General features: G+C 35.8%; 1 protein-coding gene across 10 annotated transcripts in view; it reads left to right on the forward strand.

The window, feature by feature from the left end:
* Positions 1–27,158, forward strand: part of ZPLD1 (zona pellucida like domain containing 1) — a 536,164-nt gene that overhangs the window by 449,713 nt on the left and 59,293 nt on the right. For 8 of the 10 annotated variants that reach the window (XM_053220795.1, XM_053220791.1, XM_053220793.1 and 5 more), the window contains 6 exons: positions 10,359–10,425; positions 10,765–10,928; positions 12,564–12,786; positions 14,197–14,381; positions 20,805–20,891; positions 21,114–21,225. The gene's annotated coding sequence lies outside the window, so the exon portion shown is untranslated. Of the gene's footprint in view, positions 1–10,358; positions 10,426–10,764; positions 10,929–11,649; positions 12,787–14,196; positions 14,382–20,801; positions 20,892–21,113; positions 21,226–27,158 lie in introns of those variants that run through there. The other 2 variants (XM_053220792.1, XM_015069155.3) reach the window with 2 other exon arrangements.

Here is a 27,158-nt window from a genome sequence, read left to right on the forward strand (position 1 = left end):
TATAAAATAAAAATAAAAATAAAAATGTTTAAAATACTAACCTGGGCATTTACTTAAAATATTCTACTGTTTCCCATTAGATTTAAGGCACAATGTCACTCTCTACCATGACCTTCAGGCTGTACGTGATCTACGTCACGCTCAGATCTCAATCCTTATCTTCTCCCCTTCCTCATCATCTCACTTCAGTCATTGGTAGCCTTCTTAGAACAGTACATCTGGCCTGAGGTGTTTTGCTTTAGTTGTCACCCAGACCTGGCACATTTTAATGCTAGATCTTTGTGTGAGTAGCCAGCCTCTCTTCATTTGCGTATCAGGTTTTGGTTTGCTAGTTCCAGGTCAGTGTATGTAGGCATACTCATACTGTGCCTTTTTTTTTTCTTTAAGACTTAATGTTTATTTATTTTTGAGAGGGAGAGAGAGAGAGAGAGAGAGAGAGAGCGAGCAGGGTATGGGCAGAAAGAGGGAGACAGAGGATCCGAAGCAGGCTCTGTGCGGAGTGTGAAGTCTGATACGGAGCTTGAACTGACGATCTTGAGATTATGACCTGAGCAGAAATCAAGAATCAGCTGCTTAACTGACTGAGCCACCCAGGAGCCCCATACTGTGTGTGTGTGTGTGTGTGTGTGTGTGTGTGTGTTTTAAGGGATGCATAGTATTTATCATGTGGAGGCACTTTAATTTAGCTAAACTTTCCCTGCCAATATGCATCATGTCCCTTCCCAGTCTTTCACAATTACAAAAAAGAAACAAAACCTGCAATATGAATGATTACATATACATATCAACACACTGAAAAAAGATTATTTATACAAATAATTGCCTGAATTGGAATTACTTTATCAAAGGATATGGGATTATTATTTTTTTTGGTATATTTTTGCCAAGCCAGAGTTTAATTTTATTTATTTTTTCAGCTTTATTGAGGTAAAATTGACAGATAAAAATTGTATACACAAAGGTGTATGATGTGATGGTTCGATATATATATGTATGTATATATATATATGTATATGTACATATATATACACATATACACACACACACATATATTATGAAACAATCACCTCAGTCAAGTTAATTAACACATCCATCACCTCACATAGTTACCTTTTTTTTAGTGTGTTAAAAACAGTTAAGATCTACTCTTATAGCACATTTCAAGTATATAATACAGTATTATTAACTACAGTCACCATGCTGTACATTAGATCTCCAAAACTTATTCATCTTATAACTTAAGGTCTGTACCCTTTGACCAACAACTCCCCAGTTTTTTCACCCTTCAACCCCTTGGTAGTCACTCTTCTACTCAGAGAGTTTAATATTAAAGCATAACTCAGTGAAGGTAGTCATGACATGTAGCTTTATAAAGCTCTAACTTGATCCAAGGATAGAGCTTAGAAAGCCTTCAGGAGTGGATGTCTTCAATGGTTTTCCTTGATGTGCACTTTTCTCAGCAGGTTTTTAGATATGAATTTTTTTTTTCCTGAACACAGCCTCCTGCATTCCCTATTGCTAACCAGGGGATGAGCCACAGGCTTATAATACTGGAATGAAAACAGGAGTTGACTTCCTGCTATGCACACTGAAAAGCCTGAGATGTGTTGTTTTTTTTCCCCCAAGACCTAGCTTCGCTATAAGGATGAATCAGGGGGCCCCCTGCTACTGAAAACCCATCTGCTATTTCTCCATGTTCTGAAAGGCTAGCACCAAGGTCACCTCCTCCAGAAGTTTCCCCTGACTATATGACAGAATGCAATCTTTCCATTACTTCTCTCTGTCCACACTTAACTGGCCACACTATTCACTTGGTCCTAAAAATGCTGTACTCTATCATTTATTATTTATCTTTTTTATATGTCTTTCTTGGGGTGTGTGGAGCTTAAGGGCAGACATGTTGCAACACCCCTGTTCTTATCTCTCAACCTAATTTAGCAGCTCATACCTATGAATATAAACATAAGGGGTGCCTACGCTGTTTAGGTGGTTAAGGGTGTAATGCTGGATTTCGGCTCAGGTCATGATCTCACATTTCTTGAGATCGATCCACATGTTGGGCTCTGTGCTGACAGCATGGAGCCTGCATCGGATTCTCTCTCCCTCTCTCTGCTCCTCCCCAGCTTATGTGCATTATCTCTCTCTCACAAAATAAATAAACATTAAAAAAAAGTAAGAATGATGAGACTGGTTGTCCTCTCTGCTGGTAGGATGTGGACCCTCCCCACTCTTTGAACCAGTCCCGCTTTTGCCTATGATAGTCCAGCAGGAGATTACTGATCCCAAGCAGAAGCTGATATCAGGTGTGGGATACTTTTCTTCCTACATGGATCTCATATCAGGAAGAGCCTGTGACCTTGACATCATTAGCTGTTTTCTAACCAACCGAACCCATGACTAAACATTTTTTAGGGCAAAATTTCCATTACATTTCATTGTTAAGCTGACTCTAAGAAGAAAACAAACTATAGCCCTGGAGGAAAAAAGCATCAAAAAGTTGCTAGTGAGAGAAAATTGGGGTTATATGGTCAGTCTGCATGCCATGTCAGCTATGCTACACTTCCTCTGTAATGAGCTATGCAGCGATCCATATATATATATATGTATGATCTATATATATAGATCTCAAAAGACTGCTGAAATCAAATTTCTAGATGCAGTTATTATTGATGTTTTTATGTCCCCGCATAGTAACATTTGACAGGCCTGCACAATTTTGCGATTTTGCTGGGGCAAAGCTAAGTGTCTCTGTGACATGAGGAAGCTTATGTTCTGATTTTTTTCTGAATGTTTTGCATATTATGGGCACTCGCTCCATTTGATTGACAGGTTATCTTCACATAATAAATTAAAAAGGCTGTAGGCACTTCTTTTGTCTTGTTCCTAGGAAGAGAGCTTTGACGCATTAACTATGTCTATTGCTCTTTGAATGAGGTACTGGGGATCTAGGTGCCATGAGTCACGACAGGACCAGAGCCAGGTGTTTTTGCCTAAATTTTTACCTATTAAGTTTGTCCTTTGATGCCGACATCTAGTGACCTGCTACTCTTTGTTATGAAAGGAAAACTGTTGTGTACATGGTTAGTACAGATTTGACGTAGTCCCTTGTTTAAGAGCAGTTGGGGGGCACCTGGGTGGCTCAGTCAGTTAAGCAGCCAACTTCAGCTCAGGTCATGATCTCACAGTTTGTGAGTTCGAGCCCCACATTGGGCTCTGTGCTAACAGCTTGGAGCCTGAAGCCTGCTTTGGATTCTGTGTCTCCCTCTTTCTGTTCTTCCCCCACTTGCACTCTGTCTCTGTCTCTGTCTCTCAAAAATAAATAAAGATTAAAAAAAAAAAGAGCAGTTGGGATTATTTGAGTTCTCACATTGTTGCTATTCAAAATTTGACACACAAGCTGTAGTAAAGGGGTGACAAAAAGTGAAGGTAAAAATAATAAGAAGTAATTATTTGGGTAATTTAGGCTCCATAAACCTTTTTGTCTCATTTTAGGGTTTGAAGTTTAGAGCTTTTGAAAACAATTTTAACCAAACTTAACAAACTAAAGTTATCCCTATAATAAATGTGTTATAGACAAAGACAATTTTTTTCCCTAGAGATTTGATCGCTTCTCTTAGCAGCTCTTAAACCAATTGTCCTTTTAAATGTAGAAAGTATTATATATAATTTTTTAAAGCCTCAATATATTGTGGCATTTCTTGGCCCACAATAACTCCAAAAATGCTTTCTAGTGACCTTAATTTTTAAAATCTTTACAAATGTTCTTTTTCTTTGTTGTTTAAGTATTTCATGTTTTTCTTTATTTATGTGCTTGAAGCACATTATAAAATTCTTTTACTAACTTAAGTATCTCTCTTCTATCATTCATTCATTCCATAGACATTTATGGAACACTTATCCTTTCTTGTATAATATGAAAACATGCCTGCATTAAAGCAGTTTTATTTTTGCTTGCAATGATACCAATGTGTAACCATCAAGTAAACATTTTTAGAAAGACTTCAATATCTATGTTTTGGGACTTTAAATGAGATGCTGTGTGATGCTACAAATACTGTGTGATGCTACAAATACATACCAGTATTTTAAATCTGAGAATGTTGGAAATAGTAGAGTAAATAAAGACTAAGTCAGTGGTGAGGGGACTTTGATAAATCTAAATGTACTCAGTCCATTGAAGTTAGTGTAAGGAAATACATACAACCTGCAGACCACTAAGGCCCTAACTATGTAGAGTTGTTCATTTAGTATCCCTGACTTGCTGAGGCAATATAATAATATTTAATGATTATTAACAAGCTTCTTTAATTTCTTATCTTTACTTAAGCAAAGATGCAGAAATTAAAAAATATCAAGCTATTTCCTTCAATGATATATCTTCCACCTGCATTGTTAAATGTCAAACACGTGAGTGGATTTTGATCATGACCCACATAGTGATAAGGGTGGTTGTGGGTTGGTTATAAAACTGAAACAATTAGCATTTTTTAAGGTTTTATTATGAGATGCTTCAAAACATACACAAATAAAATAGAATAGTGTAATGAACTCCTATGAACCCATCTCCCAGCTTAAAAAGTCATCAGTATTCAGCCTTTCTTATTTATTTTTACTTTCACCCACTCCTCAAACTTACTTGATCATTATTGTTATTTATAGGTGTGTGTGTGTGTGTGTGTGTATGAGAGAGAGAGAGAGAGAGAGAGAGAGAAAGAGAGAGAGAGAGAGAGAGAGAGAAGTTAAACATATTGAAATGCACAGATCTTAGCTGTACAATTTTCACAAGTAAGTACTCCCATGTTACTCCACCTATACCACAATTGGCAGTGGATTTAATAGTTATTATCATGGATGCTATAAAGTTTGTAAATATTCACATGGAAGAGAGGGAAATTCTCCCTCTATCTACAACCTGATGCTCAGGCCTGTAGTTGGGTCTTATACATGTGCTGGAATGACATTAAATGGATAAGCTTTTGCTTTCAAGCGAATAACTCTTGAACATTATTTTCAATTATAGACTCTGAAATATCCTCCCCTCATGCCTCTTCAAGGTTTAAGGAAGAGGAGACAGCTATCATGAATTAGAGGAGAGAGAAGGAAGAAGAATCTCCAAATCTCATGTTAATCCTCAACATCTTTCCTTGGTTAGAAAACTGGAATGAATTGAAGTCAAATGATCTATCTTAGGTTTTTATGGAAATGAGACAATATTTGTTTTTTCTTGATCTGTAATTACTTGTTTTTTGAATTATAACTTCGTAGCTTCATCATACCCTTAGATTTCTATAGCCTCCAGGATGTTGATAAAATGTTAGTGTATCCAGGTATGTCTTAACTATGGCTGTTGAAGTTGCACAGTATGGTTGAGTGGAGGCTTAGACATAGTAGAATATCTGGGGTGTTCTGGGGGCTTTGAGCCACAGGCAGTGTGGCTTAAAAAAGTTCTATTTTGCCTACATTTCCTCTTTCTAGCTTTGCTCAGTCCAACCAGTTCAAAATACAGATCACTACTGATAAATAAGCCTTTAATTCTATGGCTCAAAGATACTCATAATATTTCTTTCCCCTGTTGGCATTGAAAGTCACAAACCAACACGGAGATATTTTTTAAATGAAGTCAGATTTTTTCACTTCTTGCCAAGATATTGTTGCTTATTCACAGTCAGTGGCTATTTGCAAGGCTGATCATAATTCTGCAGAAAACTGCCTGTATTCCGGTGTCACTCTTGAATAATCAAAATTCAGAGCTTCAATAAGGGTGCTCCTCATTTACAAGGTTAATTCTTCCAATAATGATGTCTACACTCTTACACACATTTCAGAACTGAGAATTTATTGCACAGGGCACAAACTCATTGGATATGCAGTGTAAATAACCTTATTAAGAATGCAGGGAGAGAATATACATTACTGTTCTGTTGGGTCAGAAGGGTAAACACAACAAGAAAATGAGGCATTTACCACTAAGTAGTCCAACTGATTTATTTTACTGTGCCTTTTGCATTTTGAGCCTTTCGAAGCGCAGGCTGCCTGAGTACTCTGCCCTCATATAGGCATTCATGTAAAAAATACTAAATTCTAGAGGGCGTGGGAACTGTCCCAGAGAACAACACCAGGGACTATGTGTTAACTGAAGTCAGAATTGATAACAACGTTTCAGGTCAGTGTGAGTTAGTAGTAAATCTGCTTTTGCTTTTGTGCTCCAGGTGTTTCTGTTAGGATTTGATAAAACATATGATGGAGAATTTTTCCCTGCCAGTATAAACAAAACTCAATTGATCTAGATCTAAGCAGTGACACAGCTCTAAGTAGAGACCAGAGCCAAGCAGAACAGGATATACTGACCCTTCAGCTATCTCCTATATATGGTCTGTATTTCTAGTTCAACTCTAAGTGCTTTTTGATAGAAGAAAGTTGCTGCTGTCTACTTCTTTTCTGCCTAAGAGATAGTATCCAGTATAGGATGCCAGTGGGAAGAACGCTGTCAGCCAAGTTCTTCAGTGACATGAGGTCACATTGTATATAACACAAAACATCATATCAAAGCTACAATATCCTCAGGGCCCTCCTTCCAAGGCCACTTAGCTTAGTAGTGTATGCTTTTTCTAGTCCTGAAGTAAGGAAATATTTTTAGGAAGACATCAGTGTCTTTCAAACTTGGAACACTTGCTATAGTATTTCTTTACCTAACGGTGATAATGATTATAGAATACTATTTATTACTAGAGATTATTACTGTGTTATAAACACTGTAAGCTTGAGTGGACTCATAATAAAAGAATTTGGCTTTATGTTGATCCCAGACTAAGAAACATACTGAGTGCATTATATAATTTGTACATTTCTCTAAAAAAAAATAACTTATTGGGACTTATTCACCATTCTCATTCTCTGAGTTTCAGGGAGAGGATGGAGTATCTCCCTTTCTTTTATCCGGCTGTCTGAGGTTCCTTTTTGGCTTACCTTGTTTTATTCATACTTGTCTAAGGAGAAAGATGGTTTCTCAATTTTCATTGTTCCAAATTCCTGCCTCATGGAAGCAGAAATGTTAATTACTTAAAAGTTAAATTAAATCAGATAGCCATGTTGACCATGAGTAGCAGGAAGCACGGAAAGATAGCTAACAGAAGACTAAGGGTCATGTGGTGAAAGGAGCAGGAACCTAAAATTTTGGAGGAACAAGCACACATCTTTCAGGGGTTTATGGAGTAAAATCAATAAAGGCAAAATATGTCAAATAAAGCCTGAAGAAATTTTCATCAGTATGTCACCTCCTTATTCATTGGAGGACAAGTAATATGATCCACCCTATATGGCTTTGTGGTGCTAAATAATGTTTTAAACTTTTACTGATGTGTCCCATCAAGTCAGCTTCCACTAGACCCCTTTTGACATATATTCCTTAAAAGTATAAACTATTAGTGAAATTAAATTTGTCTTTCTTTGTCTTGTTTGACTCTTCTAAAGGAGGTACAGGTCGGGAGAGAGATGGGGTGGGCTCTATTCCTTGCCCTGGTGCTAACCAGCTGGTGGTGACATTGAATATTTAACCCCTTGGGGCCTTGGTTTTCTCTGTGTCAGATGAAAGGGTTGGGCTACATAATTTAAGCTTCTTTTCATCTTTAAAATTCTTTCTCTACATATTTAAAAACATTTTAATCTTCATTGATTATATAATACCTACTAATGATGATCTATTGTACTCTCACCTTGAAAATACTAGAACTGAGTCCAAGAAATGTAAGTCTTTGTCTTCGCTATAAAGAACAAGCTGATGTTTACAGAGGGGAGGTGGGGGGAGGAGGTTACATAGGTGATGGAGATTAAGGAATGCACTTGTTGTGATGAGCACTAGGTTCTGTATGGAAGTGTTGAATCACTAAATTGTATACATCTGAAACTAATATTACACTTTATGTTAAATAAAAACAAAAAGAAAAAGAAAGAAAAGAAAAAAGAAAAAAAAAAAAAAAGAAATAGTTGAGGCAAATTAAGCCAGAGCCAGGACCAGAATAGGAGAATAGGAGACTGTTTTCTGCTTTAGGAAGGGCCAGGTTCCTGGGCGTGTGAACAGGGCATTCATAAAGGGTCCCATGCTTAAGGTTTGATACAATGTGGTCATCTTGAAATTCTTAATAGTTTTATCTTTAAATTTGTTTTCTGTAGTCAAAACTCATCCTGATGGGATGATGGAAGTATTCACTGACGTGTTGGATCTTCTACTCACATAGGGTTCTGCCTCCTGTCACCTTATTTCCTCTGATTGCATGCCCGGCCACTTCCTAGCCTCCACCCAGTGACTTCTGCTGCCTTTTGTTCACAGCATGGGCTTAGGAATGGGTGTGGACAGGACACTTGTGAAGGTCTGCACTTGCCCGGCAGGTATCCTCATTCCCAAGGAAGCAGTACCTTCAATGCAAATAAAAATTACCAGGATAGTTTGAGAGACTATAGAAGAACAGAAAAAGCTTTTCCCCTGCTTTTGAACAAGGGGTCAATGTTTTCATTTTGCACTGAGCCCTGCAAATTGTCTGGCCTTCACCTCAGTCCTTCATAAACATATTCTTTGCAAGGATTAGGAATTAGCAAGAGCATCACCCTTTCAATATTATTTTGTATACAGCATAATAGCAAAGGTATATAATGTATAATATAGTGATATTTTTAGTGTCATCATTGCTCCAAATCTTATTTCTCGTTTTTGTACATTTAAGAATTTGATTTTTTTATTTCTCTCTAAGTATTAGCCTCTGGAGGACTAGTTCATGTCTACCAAACTACAAGAGCCTCATGAATTAATTTATTTTGAATTGATAAATGGTTGGAAATACTGATACTGGGGTATCAACCCATCCTCTTCTCAGGTGAAATGCTATTTGGGAAATCAGATGATTTTAAGAAAACCCAGAGAAAAGGTATTTAGATATATTTAGAAATAATGTTAATAGATTGGTATGTACCCTTCTTTACTGTAGGAATATATGTGCTGAAAAGACTTGAGGTTTGTACTGTCAATCAGGGTACTCTGTTCTATGGATTATGCTAGGGACACAACTACACAATATTAAATTCTTAATTCTTGCTTACCCAAATGTTACCCTTCCAAAGGCATTGGGTGTTACAACGTCCAATCCCATTTGGAGGAACTTTAATAATTATATTTACCCAATATTTATTTATTTTTAATTTTTTTTAATGTTTACTTATTTTTGAGAGAGAGAACAGAGAGAACAGAGAATGAGTGGGAGAGAGGCAGAGAGAGGAGACACAGAATCCGAAGCAGGCTCCAGACTCCCATCTGTCAGCACAGAGCCCAACAGAGGGCTTGAACTCACGAATCATGAGGTCATGACCCCAGCAGAAGCTGGAGGCTTAACCAACTGAGCCACCCAGCCACCCCATTTACCCAATATTTATGATGTCAGTGTATTTGTTTTATTTCTACAATGAGATGATTAGTGTGAGCAAATACTACAAATATTATCAGAAGTAAAAGTTCAATATCAACTCTATCAAAATGAACATGATTATTTTTTGAAGATGTGTTTCAATATCTGAGTAGACATGATGCTTCACAGGTCTAATCTGCAGGCTCTGTAGAGTGTGTTTTGACAGGAACTCATCCTGAAATGCCATTAAGGTATAATCCTCCTCAAATTATCATCGGTGATCGTATGACAGAGATGGAGAATTACTGAAGTACGCTGTAAAGTTTTCCTGTTAATGTATGTGCAGAACTCTGAGGATTTAATTGTGTTCTTGTTCAGACCTCTGGGAAGAATTGAAACTGCTTTTTTGAGAGAAGTCTTGGTCTTGCCCGATTCAATTGCTCTGCAGCTGGGCAGGGATACAGATAAATTATTCAATGTTTACATAAAAATAAAAACCTTGTCAACTACACAGGGAGTAGCTAATATAAAGAAATCAGCCCACTAAAAAAACAAAATGTGTTCATTACAAGCATTTATAAAAACCTTAGATTTCAAATATATATTACATATGCTATTCTCTAAGAGGTCACCTGAAATGAACATCCATTTTTCTACAATTTTTAATCTCCCTTCTGTTTTTCACTAGAAAGCTACACAATCTAGTTCTTAAAATAATGGTCATTTTAGTGATTGATTCATTTATTTACCCAACTGGTGTTTATTGATCCCATACTAGGAGATCTTTTAGGCACTAGTTATAAACATAGCAAAGACTTGTGGACCACCGTAGTTAGTAGACGTTTGACTTATAATGATATATTTATTAATATTCTCTTGAATGCCAACAAGAGGTTTCTGGAGGAGACAGATTTATCATTATTTATTTACAGCAAATAATAATGTCCTTGTTCCCTTGTGTTGCAGTGTCTTCCTTCTGGGACAATGCAGTGAGAGCCAGTTGTCACTCAACACAAAGGTGTCTGTATTGTAGGTGAGGCCCCCCCTCCACCCCCCCCCCCAAATGAACCTGGACATTTATACATGAGGGAGAGGCAGCTGTATTTCCTCCCCTTTTGAGAGAGTTTCCTTGGAAAACTAATGGGAAGGATCCTGGGTCCTCCTTTTGGAACATGTCCATGGTCCTGGTCTCATCTCCCCTTGAAATGTAAACACATTACCTCTGGAGACATAAAGCTCTCTGGAGTTCTTGTTATTTTTTCAGTCCTAAATTACCTTGTAAAGATAGTGTTTTAGCCTAGCTGCCAAATTCCAGTAAAATGTTCTCTCAGAAGACCATAAGTTTGCAGCAATAAAAGAATTTTCTCCACAGCTGCAAAAGAGGGTTATGGGATGGAGTGCCTGATAAGTTCCTCTAGATTGAGCTGTCAGCTGTGACCTCTCTGAGGAGGTGATCTAAGCTGCAATCTGAAAGGCAAGAAGGAGTCAGTGTGTGAAAATCTGTGAAAAAGTAACATCTGGCATAGAGATCTTAAGGTAAGAATGAGCTTGGAATGTTTCATCAACCAATGGAAAGCCAGTGTGGCTAAAATGTCATGATGAAGGTGAGAGGACATGCAGTCAGAGCAGTTCCAGGTTTCCCAGAATGTGGAAGTTATTTGTGTTTTATTCTAAGGGTAATGGGAAGCTATGGAAGGGCTTTTAAGTGAGGAGGAAGCTATTGCAATAGTCTAGGTTTAAAAAAAAACCCTAGTTGTATAGATGTGATAGTTAGAAGTAGATGTACAGAGAAGTGGGTATTATACTTGTTTGATAATTTATTATTCCCCCGTTTAATAAATGTATCGGGTGCCTACTACATGCTATATAGACATGGGCAAGTTTCTGGGGACATGTAAGTTTGAAATGATCTCTCTCTTCCTGAAATTTATGATGCAGTGAAGGAGAGAAGATTGTGTTTGGAATTGTAGGGGATGCCATGGAAACAAGGAGGAGCAGCTAAACCAGATGGGGCTGAAGTACATACATAAAGGAAGTCTGAGACTGAAGGTTGTATTCAACTGTGTCACAGAAGGCAGTTAAAATGTAATCTTATCTCATCTCATCTCATCTCATCTCATCTCATCTCATCTCATCTCATCTCATTCCAGGACTGTTATAGTAACATGAGGATACTGAGGTCCAGACTCCCCCTGGCTTTCAGCATTGTCATCCTTAATGCAAGGTTGTTCTCATATTTACAACAAAGAGACAATCCTAGGAAGGAAGAAAGGGAAAAAGCAAAGAGCAAAAGATATGTTGAATGGGTTTGCCCATTTTTTTTCATGAAGACAGTAATACTCTGAAAAGCCCAATACTTAACTGCCATTTATACAATATATTCTTTGCCCAGAACCGCATCTCAAGCCCCTCTCTGATTTGTGGGACTGTGGAAAGCTAAGTATTTTAAGCCAAAACATTACCCACAAAATTAATTTGCATTCTATTAGAAGGGGAGATGGAGTGAATAGATATTAGGAAGGCAATTAAAAACAACTGGCACAGGGATGACTTCTGTAGAAAGTGAGAGCTAAGATTTGCGAGAAAGGAAAATTCTCAGAAGGCCATTGAGAGATTTACAGGAAAGAAAAAATTCCTATCACTTTTTCTTCTCAAATGTTTCTTAGAAGCAGTGATAAGAAACAGTATAAAAAAGAACGTGTTCTTCATTTTCTACAAAGTTGCTGTTGAAGATACTATTCATATTTTACTCAGTGCTCCTTTATAGAGGCTTAAACTACATTCATCTTTGACTGTTTGACTCTTATCCTTTGAAATTTTCATAATAGCTTTGTTATATCTATTCCTCTTACTTATAATATCCCTTAAGTCAGTTTAGAAGTAGTTGGAAACCATCTATTGTAGCCATGACTGAAAATAAACAAATGTAATAATATAGCGAGCTTCAGGAAAAAAATGTGATCTTTAGAAGATTTTCTAAACTAAGTATCTAGTACAATAGACCTTGTGGTCAGTCCTCATTAAACAAAATACATGGCTATTGATAAAAACAGACCCACATGTATCCCTGGCCAGAATATTACCCTTTTAATAAAGGAGTTACACACTATAAAATTAATTGAAAAATAGGCTTAAACTATCAAAGATATTAATTTTATTCCTTAATTTCAGATTACATGGAGTATTTGCTTCCTGATCCTTCTTAATCTCTCTAGCCTGCATTTCTGAAAACTTGGGGAAGGCATACAAGCTTTGAAAAGACGGAAAATTTCTTAGCATAAATATCAGTAAAACAACTCTTTCCTATGGGATTTTGATGTCTCACTGAAGTAGCAATTAAAACTGGACTCTTTTGAAGTTGTTTATTCCAAGAATGCACCTTCTTGATTTTAAGGTGAGAGCTCAACTGTGGGTCCAAGTCAAATACATTTTCCACAAATAACCTTGCATGATCATGTAGTTCAAATGTGGTTATTCAGCAGCCCCTGCTTCTGAGAGCACAGAATATGCTGGATGATAGTTAGGACCAGAAATCTCTACCAAGATGGCCCAAGGCATGGTTTACACAAACCTGAAAGCATTGATTGGACTTTGCACAATTTATTCTTAGGAAATTATTATATCTGTATAAAAGTCATTTTCCAGATGACTGATTATGTTTGTAAAAGCAATAGTTTTAATGATTTTGCTCCTGTTTGATAATTTCAAGTTTGATAATTTGGAAAGTCTTCCATTCAGTGTGAGTTCTGTTTCTTTTTTCTTCTTGATTATAATATTGATCTGATTGGATATGAGTATGTGGAGCCATTGTTGCAATATGACTTTTGGCATTTATAGATTGGACATTTATAGGTACATTACCACCCTAAGAACATTTTACTTTTTATATTCAGATAATGAGTAAATATTTGCTTCTAGTGGAGTTGAGTATTAGTATTGGGCAAATACATGCATTCATCTAATTTTCTTTCTCTTTTACTCTACAGACTATTATTGCAATTACAGTAATTTTTATCTCACATTTTGCATTTTAATTTGAAATTTAGAACATCACAGAAAAGTTATTTTCAAAAAATGAAGAGATGCTCAAAAATGTTTATATGCTTTTAATGTAACAGATTGCTAACTACTCCAATATTTCATACACACACACACACACACACACACACACACACACACAATCATTACATCACTCACCTAGTTTCTAAAGCCTGTTAGGCTCCTGACGGTACAAATGAAGTAATCTTTCAGCAACTTAACACTGGACTGCAGAAATGGTGAAATCAGGAAGCCACTTAGAGTTTAATCCCCTCTCTGTTAAGAATTATTTTGGAGGAACACAGGAGTTGCTGTTTGGCACCTACAAGTGCATAGGAAACCTGTTGAGTGGAAAATGGCCCAGGTACCTAAGTCCTGAATGGATTCCTTGTTTGTGAAAGACTTACTACACATGCCTGTGTTCAGAATAAGGGTAGGGGGGATGGGAAGGGTGGTCAGATGAGAATACCAATATATTTCTGTCATATTTTAAAATGTAATAACAGTCACCTTCCAAAATATTTATTGGGCAAAATGGAAAATTGTTTGACCTAATAACTGTTTATATAAAGGTTAACAAATGCTTCAGGAAATAATTTTTAAAGGACACCAGATAGTAAGAAAGAATTGTCTGTTTGCAAAATACTTTTTTAGTTTTCTTAATATACCCATCTATGTTTGTTGTGGGGAAGCAATAAAGTGGCTTTCAAATAATGCAAAATGGTTGCAAAAGTTTATTTTACATAAACAAAATATTTAACTGTAGGATGAAAAGATAGGAGCTGGAAGCAAACTGGATTCTGCTTCTCCAAACCTGAGCATATGTAAAAGAAAGCCTTTGCCCAGCAGAATTAGCAGATGGTCTAAATCCCCTTGGAGTACATGGGCTCAGTTCAACACTGATTTGGGATTATTCATTCAAAGTCCTTGGTCTTCTGGAACTTTAATAAGGTAGATAAGAATAAACCATGTCATTCAATTTGAGCATTGTAATTTGTCTAGTATGATTCAGAGAGTTAGTAAGGTAGCTTTTATGCTTGGGGAAAAAAAAACAACCAGTAACAACGCTCCAACATGCATGTTGACTATGGTTGGTGTAGACCATTTCCTTAGAAAATCAACTAACTTTTACATTGTTCTGACTTCAAAAACTAACCTTGATGAAGCAAATATGATTCTATCTTCTGTATTTGAGGCAAAGATAGGCAGACAGTGAATATATGGGATACCAGAATCAGGCCTTCAAAAGAATCATTCAGCCAGGAATAATGAATTGACTCTAAGAAGATAAGGCTTATTGTGAATAAATATAAATATCGTCATTTTGGGCAGAGACAAATAAAAACTGAAAAGAAAAAAAATCTGTAAACTTGTTAAGTAGGGCATATGGAATTTAGCAGAAACAGCAGCTTGCTGTATTAGTCAGAGTTCTGCAAAGAAACAGAACCAATAGCGTACAACTCTCTCCCTCTGCCTCCCCCTTTCCCTCTATCTCTGTCATCTATCACCTCATTTCTCTCCATCATTTTCTGTCTACATACTCTTATGACTACATTTAATGTTGGTTACATGGAGAGGAGTTAGATGCATTTTTTTAAAATGATGATGATGATGAAGAAAAATTGATTAATATTGTGCCATTCAGGAAGAAATTCAGAGAGTGAATAATTTTCCATAGACATTGCATTTTCATCCATAACCTGTTTCTTTTTTTAATTTAAATTTTATTTTATTTTATTTTATTTTATTTTATTTTATTTTATTTTATTGAGAGAGAGAGAGCTCACACACAAGTAATGGAGGGGCAGAGTGAGAGAGAAAATCTTAAGCAGGCTCCATGCTCAACACAGAGCCTGATGTAGGGCTTGATCCCAAGACCCTGGGATCATGACCTGAGCTGAAATCAAGAGACAGACGCTCCTCTGACTGAGCCACCCATGCACCACCATAGCATATGTTTCTATAGGTCAAAGCCACAGGTTTGAAAAACTAAATAATATTTTGTTCTTTGTCTCTATTCTCAGTTTTGTTAGAATAATGCTACTGAATACCTTCCTGAATGTGTCAAAAAGTAGTGGTGATGTTATGACCTATCCACTTTGATGTGATTATAGTAAAACTAATATCAAGATGGTACATCTGAACTTAGTATATTCCCCCTTCAAGATGTACTTTATTATATGATAAAAATATATAAATTAAACCATGATGTTGTTTCTCATGGTTATTTAGTATAATGAATGTATAAATGGGTGCACAAAATTCACTCTGTGACTCAGACAAATGTGACTACCAGCTAATTGGGCAGTACTATCTAAAAAGAACAAGATCAGAGTGCCTGGGTACAGTCAGTTAAGTGTCCTACTCTTGATTTCAGCTCAGGTCATGATCTCATGGTTGTGAGATCAAGCCTGGCATTGGGCTCTGTGCTGGGCTCCGTGCTGGACTTGGAACCCACTTAAGATTCTCTTTCTCCCTCCCCCTCTCTCCCCCTACCTCTCTCTCTCAAAAAAAAAAAAAAACACAACCAAAAAACCCAAAAAACAAAACAAAACAAAAACCAACCAAACAACAACAACAACAACAACAACCCACAAAGAATAAATACTTATTAAACAAAATCTTAGCAGGAAACTATCTCATTTTTTTCTAATAAGAAAATACCACTGATGTTTCAGACTTCTAGACAAAGTGGCAAACTGGTAGCTCCAAAGTGTAATCCAGTCCAAATATGTGAAAATGATTTAGAAACATGAGGCAGCATGTAAAAGTCAGGTGGTTGCAAATAATATCCTTGATCTGCTCTTTTCTTGAAAAACTTGAATTTCTCACCATGTTGTAGAATGTATTCCTGGTTGGCAACAATCTCCTGAAAATGTGTAACCATTTTGCCTTTAGGCAAGCTTTGTGCTCTCCAATTGATTCCTTCCTGCCACTATGTGCCTATGCCCATTTGCCAGGGGGCTCACATCACTTAACTTAAATTATCTTCCAGTCTTTGTAGTCCTTGAAGTTTTGTTTCCTGTTCTTTAAAAGAGATGATGGCCAATTTAACCAAAGAGTTCATGACAAACTCCTACCAATCTGGAATGCGTATTGAAACTACTGTGGAATCCTAGGTTTCTAGCTTAGAAAGTTCTTAGACTTTTTTTTTGGTTTTAAAAGGAATGGGCCTGCCTTATTATGACAATAGAGATATGATTAGAATAATTTTTCCTACCATTATCCAGTTTGTGGCTTTCAACAAAGATTTGCTGGAAATATGAACCACAATTTCAGTGCTTTTATTGGCAAATAGGGCCATACTGGTGAACTGATACAGTAATTGCACTTCTGTAGACCTCAGTACTCCAATTTACAATTGTTTTAAATTTAATGCTTTTGATTAGGTATTTCCAGAAATGAGAGTGCTTAAGTAATCCAAGAAACAAGGAAATGCCTTATAAATGTAGGGATGATTTAAAAGCTTTCTTGAAAGTATTCAATATCAGATACCTAGTAAAGCTAGTTCCTGGAATTGATCATCTGTAAATAAATAACTAGCAAGAAATTGTAGTACTATAAATACTGTAATCACCATGAATTCTTCATTGAAAGCATCTAGAATATATCAGTAAATCTTTCATATAGGGGAATTTCTAGAAATACCTGAAAAAACAGAGGTTTTAAGTATCATGCGATATAAGAGCAACAATCTATCAGTATTTCCACTGATGGTCTTAAAGTAATATATTCAAATTCCTTTAATAACATTTTCCCCTTTTGTGGTGCAACAATGCCTACCATACAATAACATATAAACCTTATTGCCACTTGCTAACTTAACAACTAACAGTTTATGCTGATCAAGAGATAAGGCTAATTTATTCAGGTTTTAGACTCTTGAGATTAGAAATATTTGGTAAAATTATTTGTTGAACTGGGAAATCAATTGCACTTATGTATAAAGCTTGTGTGGACCCTCTTTCAAGTGCGGCTAAATCTGCTTTTATAATTTGTCTACAATTCAGTGTGGACTGAAATCCCACTAGGACATAGGGCCAGTTTATTTGTGTATAAGAGTACATGGTTTACAACTCATTTTATAAGTACCTGAAAAACCTTTGGCTCCTACAACTCAGCTCTGCAGTGAGAAGCCCATGGGGGTAGAGCTACAAGATGCCCACCTGACAGTAGAAAAATGAACAGTAAATTGGTTGGAGAATCTACAATACCAAAAACTACTTTCTGGCTTCTGCATTAATTGATTATATCAATCAAAGTAAAAACTTAACATATATACATTTATGAGTTCCTTTATATCATTGAGTTTGGGTCCATTTTATTATTTTTTTATTATTTTTTTAAACAAATTTTTTATTCGCTTTTAATTTTGACTTTCTTAGCTTTCCTTCAAGAAATCCTTACTGAGAACCTATTTTTTTAATGTTTATTTATTTTTGAGACAGAGAGAGACACAGCATAAGCAGGGAAGGGGCAGAGAGAGAGGGAGACACAGAACATGAAGCAGGCTCCAGGCTCTGAGCTGTCAGCAGAGAGCCCGACGCGGGGTTCGAACTCACAAACTGTGAGATCCTGACCTGAGCCGAAGTCGGAAGCTTAACCAACTGAGCCACCCAGTCGCCCCAGAGTTTGGGTCCATTTTAAAACAAAAAGGAATCCTGAAAAAAAAAATCTGAGGCTAAACATTCGGATGGTAAAAATTCTTCAAGCATAGAGGTATAAAGTTCTTATATTTATTTTATAATACAATTCTTTAGTGTGAAGCTGGAACTTTGCTTTAAGAGAATACTATGATATAACTGGGTCTTCTTTATCTTTTCCTGTTACCTTGAAAGAAGCATATTTCCCCACTTACAAGTTATAAGAAAGAGTTACAGACATTTTCTGTAATCCTTCACCTTCTTTGCTCATTCATTTATTCAAAATGTATTATTGAGTACCACTGATATACTAGGCGTTCATTCTCCTGGGTATGAGGCAAACATTAGGGAACAAAGAGAATCCACAACAGGGATTACATTCAGGTATACATCAGGAGGGAGAAGACCTGTAAGTAAGTTAATTATGTAGTATGCTCGAAAAGGGTAAGTGCTTTACAGCTGGATGAGATGGAATCATCTGGGAAGCAAGTGTGCATATCGAGGTGAAGAGGGCAAAGACTGAACCCGGGGAGAAATTCCATCACGGAGAGATAACTTTGTGAGAGACAGTGGAAATCAACCTTTATCCCTTGCCCGTGACACAAACTTATGGTCAGTGTCAACTTCATCATTCCAGGTTTGACTCTAGTAACAAAAAACCAAAATCTCACCAGTATATAGTGAAAAGATACTTATACTGAATGATAGGCCGGAACTCTCCTGTAAGCAAGATCCTGGTATACTGACTAATTAACTATGTTTTATTATAGCTCCATGAGACAGGGAGGCCTTTTTACTTTCATTTTCTAGCCTGAGCCGTTTAGTCATTGAGGGTTTAGTTAAAAGACTTTTAAAGGAAGTTGGGAGTGAGCCATGTAGTTTGAGGGAATAGTTGGTTACTGGTCAGGGTGCCTTTGCAGTCTGAATTCAACCTTCTCTAGGAACTAAAGGGCATTCATTGGTTGCCTTTCCTCTGATTATGAAACATTAAGTAAATCCTTTTTTTGGACAGGATAACTGCTCAGATTTCCACTGCTGGTGCTATCAAATACTGATGAATATTTTATATAGCTAAAATTATTCCCTGATATGAGCATATGCTGCATGTACAACTAATCAAATATTCAGCCAAGTCGCATAGCTTGTACGACAAGAAATCCCCTAATAAAGGGCTCAGAGTTTTCAGCAAACTAGTAAAATTCTCTCTTAGAAGCTAGTGGAACGTGTGACATTACTGTTCACTACATTTTAATGGCAAAATAATAACAAATAATGTCAGTTACTTTATCTCAACTGTTTTATCTTTTCCTTGCTGAAAGCCTCTAATGGAATTACTGTCTTTTTAGCTAACCAACTTATAGAGAATGTGGGTAGTGGTTTCAATATTTATGAAATGCTCATTTTCTCATAGCGTAGAGGCTACTGATTTTTTTCTGCAAATGACAGAATTTATTAATTGATGCTTGAGCCTGTTGCATGTTCACTTTAACTTTCAAGAAGGTAAAGAACATGGCAGACACATATTCAAAGCAAAACCTGAAACATCGCTTGAAAACATCTAGCTCAAAAACTTCATTATAGAGGAAAACACCCTCTGCACAGCGAAGAAAAGCTTCAGTTCCTGTCAGCATAATTAGGAAGCCCTGAAAGAGATTTCTTAGGATCGTTTTTATGTTTTTAATAAGAGTTCTTAACCAAAAGAACATATAGGGAAATTTATATTAATGGTATTCAAAAAATTGGTAGATTTATGTATCTCATATTTACTCATGAGTAGAATAGAATTATAAGTTTATGGAGCTGACACTTCTCTGAAAAACATGAACCTGATTTGTTTGGTATAAAAAGCACCAACTCTCTCTCAACACTAAACAGGACATAGAAGGTGATGTGAATAGCCTCCAGCTATTATTTTTTAGTAGTTATGTTAGCTTTAAGTTCACTTACCATTTAGGGAAAGAACTTGGTTCAGGGAATGGACTAGAAATCTTGAAAGGCTGAACTCTTAGATTTTAATCTCAGTTCACAGTAGCCATAGGCAACTAGCCTCTGTCACAGAACATAAATGTTGTTAAAGTATCTTGAGCCAATTGAATAAGATAAAATTCTATAAAGATATATGCCAGGGTATTACTGATAAAGCAATGTGCTTTTTCAGGATAGGCATTATTATTAAACAGCTGGCGGAGTAATATACATCCACACAATGGGCTTCAATCTGCCACATGGTCATCCCTAAGCACAGTAGTACATAAAGTAAAGCTTTGCTTTGGTCAGAATATCTTGAAAAGCTTTCCATGGTGCCTGAATCTCAGCTTCCCACTTTCCTTTCTAATGAGAAATCAGAATAGCTACTGGGGTGGAAGGCTTAGATGACGTCCAACTGGGTCCAAAGGCTCCAAAGGCTGGTGGGCTGTGTTGTTTGGAGGCCCCTAAACAAAAGCAAGGATTATGAAGCGGGTTCAGTGTCTAACTCCTTTACAATTGGGTCCTGTTGGATTTTTTGCATTGACAGCCTCTTAGTCATTATTATCCCAATCAAACCAGTTTTCACGATGATATTCCATATCCCATTTTCATCGCTACATGAAATGTAGTATTGAAAGGGCCGGGCATCTTTCACAGAGCATAACAGGACATTGATAACTGTGCAGATTGACTCCCAATGCAATCTCAGGCCTTGTTTCTTACTTTATGATCTTTTTTTTTTTTTTTTTTTCTGGACCAGCAGGCTTTCCCTCATCAGGCTGACGATGGCTCACTTCACACATAACCACTCAAGACTTCTGTGCAGCATAAAATAGAAGATCAAAAGCAGGTAGGAGAAGAGGAATAAAGGAATGAATTGAAAATTGAAAGGGATGTAGTTGGAAGGAAACAAAGGTTTATAAAAGATGAGCTCAAGTTTCATGTTGGTGATGATTAGTCTTGTAAAACCTTCTGAGACCATGGAAGCATTTGCTTGTCGAAAATCCAGGGTTTCTCTCTCTCTCTCTTTTTAAAGGCTTTTCATAATGAGCAACTCTTTTCTCATTTGAAGGGTTGAATCTTTTTTGAAAGAGTTTGGTAACACCAGGCATTTGAACACTCAGTCACATGCAGCAGAACCAGGCACATGGAGAACAGCTGATTCCACGAAACCAAGGGCTTGGGTAAGTGCCTGGCGCTGAAGCCACCTAAAGTGACTGCAAATGCTGTGTTTTTTGTAAGCACAGGAAATTCATTTTAATTTAATAATCTTTTATGATGTAAGGCGATCTCTGGTAAAACTCTTCTGGTAGTGTGGTTCCATTGATGGGTAGGGGTTGGGCTGGGGAGTATCTTAAATATCGCAAAAGGAAACGAAAAACATCTTCCCATATTTGAGGGAAGAAAGCTATAAAGAAAATTTTATGTTGTGAACTGCAGTGTCATCCCGAACATTTGGGTTGGATTTGGAGAAAGGACTTAATCTTTTGGCAGCTTATTCAATTTTGAAGATAGAGCCTGAGGTCAAAAGTTGTCCATGATTTGCTACACCATTGTATATCAGGCTGCAATTCCATCCGCTGTCCCCTGCCAGTCGGCCACAGTCCACAGATGTTCCATTAATGAGATATCAGGATCCCATCCTACCAGAAAGTCTGGTTGAATATGGGTGGCATCATCTCTAATTATGAAGACAATATTATTGAAAATAATTATAGTTTGATTTTCTTTTAAATAAGAATAATTTTAATAATGAGCCTAGTATTATTAGAATTGACATGGGATCTCATGTAACCTGGGAGCTATCATGGCGATTCCCATTTCTTGGGTGACCTCTAAGTCTCCTTCCATTCTAAGATTGCCTTTGGTAAAACCAGTTGTTTTTGATGTTAGAGAGAAGACCTTACTTCTTAGGTTCATGTATTTGAGATAATAATCTTTTTGGTTCTCAGGAGTATGACATTATTTGTTTTGCTACTGTGAATTGGCTTCTTACAATTCATTTTACAGGCCAAAGAAAAACAATCTAAACTGTCAGTTTAAATAACTTTGGTAGCAATAGCAAAGAGGTTGAATTTAGTTAAAAGTTTAGTATTTAATACATAATAGAATATTTCTTTATTTCATTTTTCGGTCAGTAGCTTTATCTTATGAGACAGATATCAGAGCTATTATTTGAACACTATTCCTAGTTATACAGTTTTTAATGTTCCTCAGTGATTTTTTTAAGTTTTTCTTTACAGAGTATTATAATACTTGGATAAATATAAAAATCTATAAATATGCTGTATGTACTTTCATTCTAGGCATTTTCAGCAATGTCCTCAAAATAAAATATAGTAATGGTTATTGTTAATAGCCACATAATGTAATAACCAGATCATGCTAGATATCGTAACAAATTCTACATTCCTTTCAAGACATTTAAAGCTCCCCCCCGCTTTTAAGAAGGCCTATGATAATGATCCAGAGGATATTAAAAAATCAGAATTTTCTGCTAGGAAATCTTATTTCAAAGGTAACTTTTGAACCATGAGCAGATGCTCAGACTGTAATCTATTTAGTTATGGCATCAAACAGTGAATTACTGAAGATTATGTTTTTGTAGCTTTTTCAATAGCTTGGATAGCATTAAGATCATTAGTAGAGGATGATAATCTTTTGTATCATTTAAACACCTATTAGCAATGTTTGCCTTCAAGGAATTCAATTTTTTGGTTAATTTACCAAATCTGTGCTCTTTTTTTCTTCTGTATTTAAGCTGGAATTTAAACTGGGTCAAGACCATAAATTAAGCTTGATCTGGTTTGCTGTGTTTTGCTTCCATTACAAAATGTTGTAACTAAAAACCAGGCATAACAGCTTTATCAAGACATGATAAAGTAAACGTTAGACTGACCTTTATAGATTCAGAGTCATGGCTGATTGTTACTAAGTATCTAAGTTGATTTTGAGTGGGGAATTACAGGAATTCCAAACTCACAAGGCTTCAGTGATGTGGAAAAGAAAGATACACCTCAAAAAAGTAAATGATCGACTTGACCAGTTTGATAATACTTTGCCAAATATGGAATGAATGTCATGGGAAGTGTTTTATTAATAATGACCAGTGGTTTTTACCAGGGCTTACAGAAAAATGTATTAATGAAAAAAAATAATAAAATGATATTGGTTGAAAGGAATCTCCTGAGAAATGTATTGTGTCTTGTCCCCCAGACATATGTATTGTGTTATGTAGAGTCATACAGTAATGTTTAAAGCAGGGTTGGCAAGGCCCACAAAGTAAATATGTTTAGTCTTTGTGGGTCTTTGTCAGGACCACTTAAAGCTGCCATTGTAGCTCAAAAGCAGCCCCAGAAAATATATATACAAATGAGTGTAGCTATGTTCCAATAACATTTCATTAGTAGACACTGAAATAAGAATGTCACATAATGTTCCCTTTTCATGAAATATTATGTTTTTTACTCTTTTTCAAGCATTAAAATATGTGACAACTGCCTTTGTTCATGGTCCATACAAAAGTAGGTGTTGGGTAGAATTAAGCCTGCAGGCCATAGGTCACTGACCCCTTGTTTAAAGAGTTAATTTTCTAGAACTCACAATAAGGTATAATGGTACACTAAGAAATCTAAAAAAACAAAATTACATGCCTGGATATTTACGGATTTTTAAATCATAGCAAGAGCGTTTAGAAACTATTATAGTGCCAAACCTTGAAGAAAAATAAAAAGCTGCTAAGCCTTAAGAACAGCAAAATTAAGTTATATTAATATGGCAATTTTGTTATTTCTATTGCTATGTATGTGAAAGTTCCAGATGCTAAAGACAAAAGGTATTTTTTTAGCTTGTTAAAAGGTGGTGGAAGTTAAATGAAAACATTAATAGCTTTATTTGTTTATAAAGTTCAGATTGTCTGTAAAATGATGTTAATTTCAAATTTTCACTAAGACTATAGTCATTTAATATGAAACTGCATCACTAGAAAGAGTAAGAAAAATGAAGACTGCTTAGTATCATATGTTAGAATTTAAAGTATATTTGCTCAAAAATGCTTAACTAATAAGTAATCAGAGCTCATATAACTACACTGTCTCTCAGTTGAACATACCATCATTAACCCACTGAATATAAACCTGTAAATTACATGAATAGTGCTTTCAAATTAAACCATTTTTTAGATAAGTTATAATTTGAAATTAGAAAGAACTATGGCTAACTTTCTATTTCAAACGTAATTTATCATAATTTGGATATAAGAAGTTAAAATAATTGAATAATAAAAAACTACTAATCTTTTAGAGACTTAAAATCATTACCATAGGATATATACGTTTTAAAAACTTATGTGTATTTGTGTATAATTCACATTTGTGCTCATACATGCGAATTCTGGCACAGCAATTCTATTTAGAAACTTATTTTGAATAAGTATTTGAAATTAAAGTAATATTTCTGGTTTCTAAAAATTCCTTGCTTTCTCAATTCTATCGTAGGAATGTGTGCCATCAATGTTAATGGAATGAAAAGGAGACTTAGCAAGGGATTGTATTAAGTTTGATGCTTTTTAGTTTATAAAAGCTGAAAAAAATATTTACAGGGCATTAAAAAGTGCTAGCTGAACATTTTTTTTAAAGTGAAACAATTACTTAAAGCTATTTTGAGAACACTAAAAGTATGAATATTTTTTAAAAAACTGAATCAATTAACTAATTCAAGTAATTTTTAATCCAAGAGTTTTATATATGTGGATATATTCTTAGACCTCAATCTCATTTTATTTTGTTTTAAAATCATATAAAAATAAATATAAATTACCTCTAGTAGTGGGTGGGTTTAAAGATTTTAATTTAATTAATGTTAGTTGAAATTGAAAATTTTCATTAATGATATAATCTTTAAAAATTAAAGCATTATCCTGATCAGGACTAGATGTTGGTATACTTGATTTTCTACATTTTGGTAGTATGGTGTTGTCCCTTTTATATCACAAATATGATAGTAATTTATTTAACAAACATTTCTTGAGAATCTACAGTGGACATGGCACTTTGTTAGATCCTAAGTACAAAGGTGAGCATAATACTCTTGCTTTTATGAAGCTTACAGGGTTACTAGGGGAAAACAAAGATGTACATGTAGGTCATCTGGGGTAATTTTGAACCTCCTCTCCCACAGAGACATTTGGCAGTATCTGGAGATATTTTTGGGTGTCATGACTTGAGTGGGAGTACTCCTGGCATGGAGTGAGAAGAAGCCAGGGATACTGTTACACATTGTACAATGTTGTTAAAACATCCTATAAAAAACAATGATCTAGTCTAAAATGTCAACAGTGTTGACGCTGATAAGCCTTGACTTCAACGTAGTACATTTTTAGAACTGCTATTATACAATGGCACAGAGACCCTGGCAGAAACAGAATAGGAAATGGTCAACGCTACAAGCAGAAAGTGTTGTCTTGTTAGAGGAATATCTGAAAGAAGAGCTATATGTGAACGAACTCTGAAAAAGTTGATTGGAGAGATGTTCCTGATAAGAGGGGGTGGAGTTGGGAAGAGGAGCTTTGCAGACTGAGACAGTAAAATGAGCAAAAGAATGAATGTGTGTGTGAAATAACTTCTCATCTTTGGGAATGATAGGTGTAGAGTGGGTAGAATGGGTATTGGAGAAGAGAGATCTGAGGTTGGGCAGGTAAGTAGCAGTCTTATCTCAGAAGTATTTTCTTTCTTTTGTTTTGCTACATCATAGAGTTGGGTTTTCCCCTGAAAGGTGTTGAAGATGATGAAGGGTTTCAAGAAAGGACATCACATGGTCGGGCAGGTGGTTTCAAGTGTCATGATTATTTAAGGAAACACATAATACTACATCATTTGATCAGAGAAGAGCCATAGGAAGAAAATGTCTCCCAGTGGGAAAAAAGGATCCCTACTTTTTTTCCTATAAATGTTTTGCTTCTGATTGTATACTTTTCACTTTATTGGTCAGAACCACATGAAAGCAATAAAAACTCAACCTACTTTAATTTATGTAGTTTTGTAAATGTATTCTGTTGCTGACTGGCTGAGTCCCACAGGCCTAAGCCACCATGTTGTGGTATTAGGTAGCATTGTCCTTTCTTAGAGGTTCTGTTTTCAAATTTCTGTTATGGAGCCATGATGAATTACAAAAAAAAAAAAAAAAAAAAAGAATCTGCTTACTACTAAAAAAAAAAAAAAAGACAACTATAAATGAAATCTCAACTATAGCAAGACCTTGTTCTTTTATCTCAGTGGTTCTCAACTCTGGATGCCCCGTAGAATAAGTGGGGGGAGAGATTTGGGTATCCGTATTTCTTAAAACCCCTCAGGTTAACTAGGAAATATTAACTTCACATTTTTATTTGGGTTTTTAATTTCTTTTTAAATTTTCTCCAATAAATGTATCTTCTTATTTCTATTAAAGATTAAAATGAATTTTAATTGTTTTGGGCATACAACAGCTTTTAAAAAGTGGCTTTCTGACAGTGATACAGAACAAGAGGAAACTAGTGTATGATTTCTTACATGAAATTCACAGGTTGGATGAGTCTCACTCAGGTAGCTAGTTAACTAGAGAGAACTAGGGATTTGAACATGGAATTTTGAACAGTGATATTTATGCTTTCCAGTGGTCTTATTTTGTACTGCCTAGCTCTCTGATTGCTTGATCAAGGTGACTAATAAGCATGGTGCAGTGAAAGAAAGGCTAGGAGTTTGATTTTCCTAGCTACAGATCAGACCTCTCATCCTAGACAGCTGCCTTAAAAATGTGGGGTGTTATTGCTAAAATGCTACAGGAGATTGTACTGTGTTCCTGTGATTGTACCAACAGAATTCATCCTTGCAAAAAAGTAACTAAAAATGCCAGTCCTAATCCTTCATTAACTCAATAAAAGCTACTAATTCCCTGATCTGTGCAAGGAGATGACATTTTTTTTCATCCATCAGGAAACAGAAAGGAAAAGAAGGTTCAGTTCTCATTCCCTATGGATTATTTATAACATTGTGCCAATGGGCAAAGGAGAAAACACTGTTGTCTATGAGTTGTCTTCTCTACAGCTTCTGGAATATTTTTTTTTGCATTTCTCTTCTTTGCA

Source organism: Acinonyx jubatus, chromosome C2, assembly GCF_027475565.1.
Source record: "Acinonyx jubatus isolate Ajub_Pintada_27869175 chromosome C2, VMU_Ajub_asm_v1.0, whole genome shotgun sequence".
NCBI lineage: Eukaryota > Metazoa > Chordata > Mammalia > Carnivora > Felidae > Acinonyx > Acinonyx jubatus.